Below are 12,606 nucleotides of genomic sequence, written 5' to 3'. Positions count from 1 at the left end.
GTAAAATTGCTGAAGACTCTGGAAAGTAACCTTTCATATAATTTCTAAAGTTTGGGGGAAGGTGTTTATGCGTTTTGGTAAAGTCTTGTAGAGAAGAAGAAAAGGAAGAGTTTGGATTTGATATCCCGCCTTTCACTCCCTTTATGAAGTCTCAAAGCGGCTAACATTCTCCTTTCCCTTCCTCCCCCACAACAACCATTCTGTGAGGTGAGTGGGGCTGAGAGACTTCAGAGAAGTGTGACTGGCCCAAGGTCACCCAGCCGCTGCAGGTGGAGGAGCGGGGAATCGAACCCGGTTCCCCAGATTGTGTGACTTAACCACTACACCACACTGGCTCTCCACACTAGAGTCTATGTTTCTTAGGTTAGATGGCTTTCATTTCAATCCTGTAACAGTCTACACAAAAGTAATTCTCATTGAGTTCAATGAGGCTTACTTCCAAGTAGGTGGTTATAGGATTGCAGCCTTAGAATACAACATTTGTTGTTGGCAGGTGAATATCTTAGACTCTGCAGCTGCCCAGCTCTTGATAAATGTAGCTATGAAAAATGTTCAGCTTTGCAATTCAATACCCACAAAGTAACGTGAGTACTTGCATAGCACAAAGCCTTACAACCCAGTCGTAACATCTGCTGCGTCAACAAAGCCTGACTTTGCACTGAGGGTACCATACTTTGAATTGAGGGTACCAGAACTGGGCACTCCCTGTGCAGGGAGAAGTACCAGTGCAAAAGTTTAGGGCTGGGACAAGGATGAGGTCTTCAAGCTAATTGATGTCAGGGAAACTTTTCTGGAAGAGGGTTTGAAAATAAAGAACTTGGGAAAAGATGCCCAGTCACACCCATGCCTCATTTGTTGATCCAAATCAAATATTAGCAGCTTGACAAATAGACTGAGCCCAGGGAGGGGAAATAATGTTGTTACTGGAAGCTTTTAAGTTGAGCTTTTAAACAAACTAGTTTTGCTCCATAGTCTCAGGGTGTTATTTTTAGCAGATTCAAGTATGATTTCAAAAGACTGTAAAATCCCAAAGCATTGCAGAACATAGAACACTCCAAAGAAATGATCCAAAGCTTCAAAGTGGCCCTTAGTTTTCTTTTAATACACTTTTTTTTTTCTGCCAGGCCTGATTCTATGGTCAGAAAGGGTAGTGTGGAAGACAGGGAATAGCAATGTGTGTGTAAGTTTAATCTACCCATTCTCTCTTCTGCATCAGAAATCATGATGTCTTCTCTAAACACAAATGATTTATATACCTTGAAAGCATGATCATACTGAGGACTGCTATGTGACATTGTTTTTACTTATTCATTAAAGTATTTAATAAATCAGCCTATGCCCATACTTTCCCTTCTCTGGACTTAATGGTTACTTTTAAGTGTAAGTCTTCAATGAACATGTGCCCTGATCCAGAATTCTAGGTGTATTTCTGGATCAGTCGCCACCTGTGAAATTAAAAGTACCGGTAAGCATTCAGAACTGGGGAGCTCTGTGTCAAGCATGGGAAACCGCAGTCCCAGGAGGCATTGGCAGCCCACCATGTCTCTCAGCCCTACTCTCAGAAATCTACCCACACTATTCTTCGTCTCCAGGAAACACTCCTTGCCAGCCCTGCTCCAAATCCCATCCCCCCCCCCACACAAAAGTGCTTTTGCCTGCCTGGAACCTGTCACTTGCTTGCCTACAGAGAGATGGGGTGGTGTAGAAACCTCAGGCATCTGCATGGCTTGAATGTTGCTCTGCCCACTTAGACCTCTCCCCCCCCCCCCCCCGGCATGTGCTGCCATTGGGTTGAAAAAGGTTCCCCAGCCCTTCTCAGTAGTCACGCCCGCCCTGTGGGACACCCTCCCGTCAGATGTCAAGGAAATAAATAATTATCAGACTTTTGGAAGTTTTAAAATGTTTGACTGTCATTTTATAGAATCATAGAATCATAGAGTTGGAAGAGACCACAAGGGCCATCGAGTCCAACCCCCTGCCAAGCAGGAAACCCCATCAGAGCACTCCTGACATATGGTTGTCAAGCCTCTGCTTAAAGACCTCCAAAGAAGGAGACTCCACCACACTCCTTGGCAGCAAATTCCACTGTCGAACAGTTCTTACTGTCAGGAAGTTCTTCCTAATGTTTAGGTGGAATCTTCTTTCTTATAGTTTGGATCCATTGCTCCGTGTCCGCTTCTCTGGAGCAGCAGAAAACAACCTTTCTCCCTCCTCTATGTGACATCCGTTTATATATTTGAACATGGCTATCATATCACCCCTTAACCTCCTCTTCTCCAGGCTAAACATGCCCAGCTCCCTTAGCCGTTCCTCATAAGGCATCGTTTCCAGGCCTTTGACCATTTTGGTTGCCGTCCTCTGGACACATTCCAGTTTGTCAGTGTCCTTCTTGAACTGTGGTGCCCAGAACTGGACACAGTATTCCAGGTGAGGTCTGACCACAGCAAAATACAGTGGCATTATTACTTCCCTTGATCTAGATGCTATACTCCTATTGATGCAGCCCAGAATTGCATTGGCTTTTTTAGCTGCCACGTCACACTGTTGGCTCATGTCAAGTTTGTGGTCAACCAAGACTCCTAGATCCTTTTCACATGTACTGCTCTCAAGCCAGGTGTCACCCATCTTGTATTTGTGCCTCTCATTTTTTTGCCCAAGTGCAATACTTTACATTTCTCCCTCTTAAAATTCATCTTGTTTGTTTTGGCCCAGTTCTCTAATCTGTCAAGGTCGTTTTGAAGTGTGATCCTGTCCTCTGGGGTGTTAGCCACCCCTCCCAGTTTGGTGTCATCTGCAAATTTGATCAGGATGCCCTTGAGTCCATCATCCAAGTCGTTGATAAAGATGTTGAATAAGACCGGGCCCAAGACAGAACCCTGTGGCACCCACTAGTCACTCTTCTCCAGGATGAAGAGGAACCATTGATGAGCACCCTTTGGGTTCGGTCAGTCAGCCAGTTACAAATCCATATCGTACTTCACAGTGTGATTTTTCTGGAAAAAGAGAAATCCATGAGCACCTCCCTCGTTCTATTAGAATGGTAATGGTGCTCACCTGAGTTCCAGTGAGTTCCGGCTGAAAAAATGCCCACAGCTGTGTCCCATTTCAGCTGCACTCTTCACACCCTGTTCCAGGAACAGCAGGTTTGTTGAGTTACAAGGGGGGGGGGGCGCTTCCAAAGGATAGTAGTAGTATACAGCCTATTCACGCAGGTATCAGGGCGGATCACAACATAAAAGCACAATCTAAAAACATGTAATAAATAATAAAAATAAAAGCAAAGACATCCCAATAATCCCCCCCTTCCCAACACATTTTAAAAGTTCATTGGATGTCAATCAGCCAAAGGCCTGGTTAAAGAGGAACATTTTTTCCCTGGTGCCTAAAGGTGTCTAATGAAGGCATCAGGCAAACCTCCCTAGGGAAAACATTCTACAAACAGGGAGCCACTGCAGAAAAGGCTCATTCTCATGTTGCCATCCTCTGGACCTCTCTTGGAGGAGGCACATGAAGAAGGGTCTAGGTAGGCTTATATGGAGAGAGAAGGCCTTTGAAGTGTTGCAGTCCTGAACCATTTAAGGCTTTAAAGGTCAAAGGAAGCACTTTGAATTGGGCCTGGAAACTAAATGTTAGCCAATGCAGTCAGAGCAGGATCGGTGTAATATGTTCAAACCGTCTTGCCCCAGTGAGAAACCTGGCAAGACTAGCTAAAGTTTCTGAACCATCTTCAGAGGAAGCCCTACATATAATGTGTTGCAGTAATCTAACCTTGAGGTTTCCAGAGCATAGACAGCCATAGGCTATCCCTGTGAAGAGAAGGGTGCAGCTGGACCACCAGGTGAAGCTGATAGAAAGCCCTCCACAGCACGGAGGTCACCTAGCCCCAAGTGACAGCAAAGGATCCAGGAATACCCCCAAGCTACGAACCTGCTCCTTCAGAAGAAATGTAACCCCATCAAGAGCAGGCAACCTCCCAGCCATCCGGTCTAGGGAAGCATTAACAGTGTCTCAGCCTTATCTGGATTGAGTTTCAGTTTGTTAGCTCTCATCCAGTCCATGCTGGGTTGTCTATCCCCAAAACCTGGACCTCCTCCGACATAGTCTCAATCCCAAAACCACTGAAGTAGAACCTCAAAGTAGAATCATGAAGAAATGGAACAACTCCAACTTCACTCTCTCAGACAAAATAGCCATGATCAAAATGATCACCCTCCCAAAATTAACCTACCTATTCCAAATTCTCCCAGTCTGGATTGCCCCAGCCCAACTTTGCAAATGGCAGAAAAAAATCATTCATTTATATTCTCTCACAAAAAAACAAGAATAAGTCCCAAATACCTGCACCTCCCCTCCTCAGAAGGAGGATGTGGAATCCCCAACATAGAATCATATTACTTTGCCAACCAAGTACACCACAGAATATTTTAGAAAATGAGACGAAACAATGGGTACATCTAGAAAGAGACACAATTGAAAATACCCCCACAACAACATACCCATTCCTCCCAAACAAAGTAAGGGAAATCCCCACACCACCCACTATTCTACCACACAGCACAAAACCTCCAGATAAAAACCTGGCAAGCCAAAGGCTTATACCGCCTAATAACAAACCCATATCAACACAAGAAATACAAGACAAACTAGGGAACACTCAAATGCCCTGGCTAACACACTACAGTCATACCTCGGGTTGCGAACATGATCCATGTGGGAGGCACGTTCGCAACCCGCAGCATTCGCAGCCTGAAGCGCCGCATCTGCACACGCACGTGACGCAATTTGGCGCTTCTGTGCATGATCGTGACGTCATTTTGCGCTTCTGCACATGTGCGAGTGCTGAAACCAATAAATAATCCGTTCCAGTACTTCTGGGTTCGGCACGGTCCACAACCCGAAAACGCACAACCCGCAGCGTTCGTAACCTGAGGTATGACTGTACCAATTACATGCCCTCTTAAACAACCCAGTAGTAAAATCAGCAGCAACTAGGCCCTTGACAATCTTTGAAAACCTCCTCCTAACAATGAAGGGACACAACAAAGGGATGGTATCCATAATATCCAAATACTGCTCCAAAACCCCACAAACCCTCTTGACGTAATCAAAAAACAATGGAAGGACAACATAGACTATGGGATTAACCCCACCCAATGGACTGGAATGTGGTCCAAGCCTCCCTTTAAATCCATATCAGAGAAAAAGAACTCACTCTGAAACTCACGGGTGGTACCTTACACCACAGAAAATAATGCTAATATGTCTAGGAACCTCACCAAAATGCTGGAGAGGATGCACCTCCACAGGCACATACCCCCATATGTGGTGGGAATGTCCCAAAATCCAACTCTTTTGGACAACAATCATACAAGAAATATGCAAAATAATTAAGCAAGTATTAGAAGTCACCCCAGAACTGGCCCTACTAAACATCTTCCAAGATAATAATACCCACTCACACCACAAAGAGATCATAACCCACCTACTCTCAGCAGCCAGAAACATCATAGCCAGACACTGGTGAGACTTGTCAGGAGGAAGCATGGACCAAAGGTATCAAATAGTATGGGAAACAGCCTTATTAGAAAAACTAACCAACAAACTGAAACTGACAAATAGAAGAAGACGCCTTCACCCTGGTATGGTTCCCCTTTATCATATACACAGTCCAACAAGACAACAACAACAAGAATCCGCCGACAGCATACGAATCAATCTGGCTAGCCTGATTCAAAAATGCACACTCACAAAAACAAATCTCACTACAAGCAACCAAAGACAACCAACCACACCCTAGGCCACCCCCAACCTCTCTCACCACCAAGGAAATACAACAAGTGGAAACACATAAAGAAGACAGTAAGAAAGGATTTAGTTATACTAGATCTAGGTTTCAAACAGAAGTGATTGAAGGGAAAGTGAAACTACTGAAGGCCGCATACAGCATTCTATTAGAATGGGAGACGAAAGATGAAGAGGTAAAATCAGTTATGATTAAATGGGCACAAGATGTAGGTCACAACATTATGATGGAAGATTGGGTTAAATTATGGGAAGCTAGCTTAAAATTTAGATTGTTCCCTATTGAAGGAGAATTACATGAAGATGATGTACAGATGGTACACAACACCAGTGCAGTTAGAGGAAATGTACAAAACTAGTTCAAATATATGTTGGAAGTGTAAGGAAAAGGAGGGAACATTTTATCATATGTGGTGGGATTGTAAGGTAATTAAAAATTTTTGGGAAATGATATACAATGAATTGAAGAAAATGTTCCATTTAACACTTGTTAAAAAACCCGAAGCGTTTTTGTTGGGGATTGTAGGGAAAGACCTGCCAAAAAAATTGAAAAACATTTTCATGTATGCGACAACAGCTGCGAGAGTTCTGGTAGCACAAGGATGGAAGACTGAAGAAACCCCAACTAAAAAATCATGGCAAGAAAAATTGATGGACTATGCAGAACTGGCAAAATTGACATATAAGCTACGGGACAAGGATAACTGTGACTTTAAGGATGAATGGGAACCTTTCACAAAGTATTTGAAGACGCAACAAAGCGAACTGGACTCCTTGGCAGGTTTGGAATAAACATTCATATTTTTTTTACTGATAATAATCAGCTAAACTGTTTGAGGATCTACACAACTTTGTAACATGCAGAAAACAGCATTATTGGAGAAACCAAAGACTGGAACTGAGGGAAGTCGGGGGTGGGGTGGGGGTGGGTTCTGTGGGGAGGAGGGGGAGGGAGGAAAAATGGGGGGAATAAGGATATGTTTTTGGATAATATGTCTTGTTATAAATTTGAATAAAAAAAATTAACAAAAGGAAATACAACAAGTGAATACAAGTGACGCTGGCACAACCCCGCCCCCACTAAGTAGAAGAATAGAAGTATTACCAGCTGACCCCACCCCACTCACCATTCCCCTCCCCCTCTTCCTCGCCCCTTTTCTTCTTCTTCCTAATTGCTTAAACCAATTCATGAACCAAGAACTTATACACTGAACACTAATAATGAAACAAATTTTGTAGATATTTTTACACATTTATTATGCTATTTTTGTAATATACAAATGACATGAGATAACTTGGTTTACTTATTTGTATAACATTATTCTTGTTAATAAAACCCAATATAAATAAATAAATAAGAAAAGGAAAAAAGGTAGGGTATGGCCAACATGACTACCTGACATTTATTGCATTAATTTGTCTAATCCCCTCAAATGTCATTTAGAAGCTGAGGCACTCAACCTCACAAACAATACATAGTTCATTTTATTGTGGTTAGTGCTTCTGGTGAGCTGCCAGTGGTAAAATGAGTAACGTAATGCAAAACAATTGTTTAACTGACTTTGTACAATGGAATCTATTGCAATGCATCTGCATGATGAGTTTATTCCTTTTCTTTTCAGATTAGCTCTGAATTTCATTTCTATGTAATACAATTATTGTTTGTAACAGTCAGCACAAATTTTCTTGGGCTTCATGCTTCAAGAGCTGTCTGCTGTGGATTCCAGGAGATGAACTCAGTTATTCTTACTGAAAATTATCCTCTTGTCATAAATTTGAAATTTACTTTTTTCAGGACTGGAAGAATCCTACCAAGTTAAGTGACGAATGGCCAGCAAACTCAAAGGTGCTTCTTTATCAGAAGTCCTTGCACAAGGCACATTAAGTCAATCCCATTCTGTTTATTTAATTCCAGCCACAGAATATAATGAGACTTGAGTACTTTACTTGGTGGAAACCATATATCCTGCCACCCTCAACATTCCCACACCGGCACCTCCTGCAGCCAAGCTGGTGTCCAATGCATTGCTCTGCTTTCCTTTGGACCCCATCAGTGAGGCTGAGGGGGGGGGTCTTGGCATCTGGGCAGCCCAGGACCTCCAGACACACTGCCCAGCCTTGTGTCCCAGGAAGGCCACTTCAGGGCTGCTAATGGAGCACTTTGACTTCACCCCCAGAGGAACACTCCATTGTCTCCCAAGGCAAGCAGATGCCAACAATTTCTGGTTGCTGGGTGCCCTCCCCAGAAAGGCTAGCCAGGCACATGCAATGAGATGGATACCTTTTTATTTCCTCCATTTTTATGCTTTCTAAGTTATTTGCACTTTTTTACTGTTGCAAGTTTTATTCTGATGCTGTTTAAAATGTTTTAAGATTTTATGTCTGTGTTCTATTTTTATACTTCACGATTTTAGTTTTTATTTCAGCTTTGATCTCTGAATCTTCCAGATAATGCTTTTGTTAATGGTTAGTGAAGAGATACTGTAAATTTGCTTAGGTTAGATCTGGTTCAAATTCCCTTGAAAAGCTCCTTTCTATATCCAGAGTCAATCTATAAATCTCACCACAGGGTGTCACTCTTTCCTCTGTGAAATTCAGCAGCAGACATGTTTACCTGCTTTAGGTCCTTGCTCCCCTGTGCCGCCTCCTAGCTGGGCGTGGTGGAGACATCCTTCCCTGACTCTGGTCGGGCAGCAATCGGAATGCAGAGCCTTTTTCTCCAACCCTCCACCCTCTTCATTGCCCAACTTCAGCAAGGCAGTAGCTGGCGGGAAGGCTAGCGCTGGCAAGAGTGCTGACAGTTGCAAGGGCGGGAGTGTTGCCTGCAGTGTTGGGGGGACAATGCAAGTGCAAAGGCAATGGTGCACAGAACTATTGATGAAGCAGGAGAAGGTGCAGACAGTCCAGTCCCAATCCACTACAAATGCACACCAGTGGGTAAAAGATCTGCCTGGAGGCAGCCTCTGTCTTCTTCCAGCTGGGATCTTTCCTTCAACATCCCTCAGGCTGAGCCTCCCTCCTGCCTGGAACACCACAAGCGACAAGCTTATCAAGTAGGCCTCAGGTCCAGCTGCTTCAGCTGCGCTCTCAAGATAAACCCCTTTGTCCCAGTCAGGCTGCAATCTCCAGGCCTTGAAGAGAGGACAAAATTTCCTCCACAGGATGCCCCCCCACTCTCTCTCCTTATATGGTAATCCACTCATGCCAATGAGACACCCAGCCCAAGGGGGCAAAGAGCTAATTTATAATTATATTCCCCCTCCTTCTCCCAGGTTCAAGAGGTGCAGGTGGGATTCCAAAGCAGCCTTCCCTTATGGCCCCAGAGCTGTGACAACAGCAGAAAACCAGTGGGCCTTCCCAGCGAGGGCTGTGGTTCCCTGGTAGAACATCTGCTTACATGCAGAAGGACTCCAGACAGAACTGGGATAGCCCTGCCTAAAATCCTGTGGAGTCCATGCAGAATAGTACTGTGCTAAATGGACTCGCCCAGTAGGAGGCAGCTCTTTTCCCATGTGAAATTTTATTTTATTTCTCAAATTGCTAACATTTGCATCTTAGGCAAAAGACAAGCAAGGGTCCCACCAAATAGGTCACACCAAAGAAATGGTAAACGCAGGCGAGAAATACAAGAGATAAAGATGTGAACAGTCTTAAATGTCAGAGGAATTCCAGCACATTTGTAAACTGCGGAGTCTGAATATTGCTTCTGCCACACCAGTTATTGTGGCTGATGTCGGACAGCTGGCAGAAGTGGGGGGCGGGCAAGAGGGTGCTTGGGGTTTATTTTTGTCATGACCACATACCAAAACGTTCCTGCATGTCTCTATTATGACACCCAACCCTCCTGCCTCCCCAGTTTGCCTCTGCTCCAGCAGTGAAAACTCTCTTAATGCACCCAGAGGCGGATTTAGGGCAGCACGATCAGTCTGCTGCACTGGGTGCCAAGCCCAGGGGCATTGCCACTGTGACACAGGGAATTGAGCAGAACAGAAGGCGGGGAGCGAGGCCCCAAATGTTGGCCTCACCCCGGGTACTGCTGAAATGTGAAAGACCCAAGTCCACCCCTGCTACGCTCCTACTTGCCTCCTTAACTCCAGCAAAGGATACTGCACCCTGTGCCTTTAGTCCATGCCCTGGGGACTCACACAGAAATGAAAGCTAGCCCAAGGCTATGTAGATAACACCTCAGTGTCCATCTGTATATAGTAGATATAATCCATATATAATGTAGTGTCCTTTGATTCCCAGCATTTTTAAGGACGAGTTTCACTAGGATGGCAGAACCAGGACAGTATGGATTCCTGGACTTGCACATGCAACCTTTGGGAGACTGTGAGCATAAAATAGTACCGGGGCTGCATGTTCTTCAGAGCCCCTTCAAAATAAATCTGGAGTTTGCAATAGAATGAGCCTGTTCATACCCATATGAAAAAAGGCAGTAAGAGCCTACTGAGCATCATAGAATACAGAAATTGTCCATGGTTTTCTTTTGCAAAGGGAGTGGGGAGAAATGAGCCAGAACCAAACTTAGGGTAAAGTATAATTTATTTCCCACATTTCCGCTCCCCCAGAGAACTCACACTTTAATGTGAAATTCAGTGGAGTTCTGCTAAGCGTGTTCTCCAATAAATGAGAGCACGTGTTGCGGTGTGGGCCACCAGGCCAGGCCTCTTGTTGCCAGGCAGGTTATAATTGTTGCCTGGCATCATGATTGGGTAACCGGGTTGCTGGGGCAAATTGTATGTTGCAAATTGGGTGGGAGGGACCATAGTCTTTAAATATTGGTGCACTCTGGTTTCTCTTTCTCTTTGCAGAGTGCATCGGAGTTCTGCTACAGAATGTGCCCCGGCCACTGCAGGAAGCAGGTCTCCTGACCTGCAGAGCAGAACTTACACTTCACTTTCTAGTAGTTTGCAAGGAAATTAAATTCCCTAATCCAGTCCTACAACAATGAATAAACACACTCCAAACTAGGTGGGACAGGACTAGAGGGAAGAACTGTGAACAGATTTTCCATTTTTTTTTAAAAAAAAAGAAGATAAATGCATCATTCAGAACAGGGTTATGATACCTTTCCCCATCACTCACAGTGTTGGATTTTTTACTTGAATTTCCCACTCCCTCAAAGCTGTTTTCCCTTTGAAGCAAACTATGCAAGATCTATACAAGAAAGAGGGGGATTTTCCCTGCCAGACTTGAAGATATATTTTGAAGCCGAGGCTTTCTGCTGGATTAAGGAATGGATTCAACTAGATAATGCTGATTTGTTAGATTTGGAAGGATTTGACAATTTATTTGGTTGGCACACATATTTATGGTATGACAAGATAATGGCCCATAAAGGTTTTATAAATCATGTAATCAGAAAATCTTTATATAATGTTTGGATAAGATATCAAGATCTCTTAGAAAGAAAAACACCCAGGAGGCTTTCACCAATGGAAGCAAAGGCCCAGAAAAAGTTAAATATGGAGAGTAAATGGTTGAAATATGCTGATTTATTGTTGGAAGATAACGAAGGATTTAAATTAAGATCATTTGACCAAATTAAAGATAAATTAGATGGTTGGTTACAACATTATCAAATTAATGAACTGTATGAGATTGATAAGAAAAATGGTTTTGCAACAGAAAAATCCAAATTGGAAACGGAGTTGTTAGATACCAATGTAAAAAATCTTTCTAAAATGTATAACTTATTGTTGGAATGGCATACAAAGAATGAACAAGTTAAATATGTGATGATTGACTGGGCAAGAGATGTTGGACACAATGTAATGTTGGAAGATTGGGAAAGGCTTTGGAAGAAAGGGGTTAAGTTTACTGCATGTACTGTACTAAAAGAAAATATCATGAAATTGATGTATAGATGGTATTTAACCCCAGTGAAACTAGCAAAGATGTACCATACTAATAATAACAAATGTTGGAAATGTAAAGAAAAATAAGGTACTTTTTACCATATGTGGTGGACGTGTCCTAAGGAGAAAGAGTTCTGGGGGGAAAATTATAATGAACTGAAAAAAATGTTGGAAAATACATTTATTAAGAAACCAGAAGCCTTTCTCCTTGGAATAATAGGGTTAGAACTGCCCGAAAAAGATATTAGGCTGTTTTTGTATGCCACCACAGTGGCAAGACTTTTATTGGCCAAAAATTGGAAATCACAAGAAATACCAACAATAGATGAATGGCAGATGAAGATGTTGGACTTTTTGGAGCTGGCCGACCTGACTGGAAGAGTCCGCGACCAGAAAGAAGAGGAGGCACAAGAAGATTGGAAGAAATTTAAAGAATATCTAGCTAAATATTGTAATATAAGATAATTAGAAGTCACTTGAAAGTAATAAATAGGCTTAGGACTAGTTCAAGAATGTGTTGTATAACATTAAGGATTATAATACTATTAAAAGAGAGGAGTAAGTGGTAGGAGTCAATTTCAATAGAAATATGATTTTGGAGAACTGTTACAAGGTGATACAATGAAATTCAGTTAAGGGGGACTCAAGGAAGTCAATTAACAATTTAAGGTAATTTGGATTTTGGAAGAAATAATTCTTTTTTGTTTTCCTTTTGTACTGTAATGTTTTTTCATTTGTTGTGTTTTATAATGTCTTGTTTTCTTATAAAATCGGAAAAGCAATAGAAAAATTTGAAGAAAAAAAGATCTATACAAGAACTGATTACTTCAGTGGGCAAATAACAATATGGGTGGGGAGCATTCAGGTTATATAATTAAACCCCCTCCCCTGGACCACCACCAGCATCCTGATCTGTAGGGGGGGGGGGTGTTCAACTGCATTT

This window comes from Podarcis gaigeae, assembly GCF_964106915.1.
Source record: "Podarcis gaigeae genome assembly, chromosome: 11".
NCBI lineage: Eukaryota > Metazoa > Chordata > Lepidosauria > Squamata > Lacertidae > Podarcis > Podarcis gaigeae.
Note: the sequence above shows the minus strand (reverse complement) of the source record.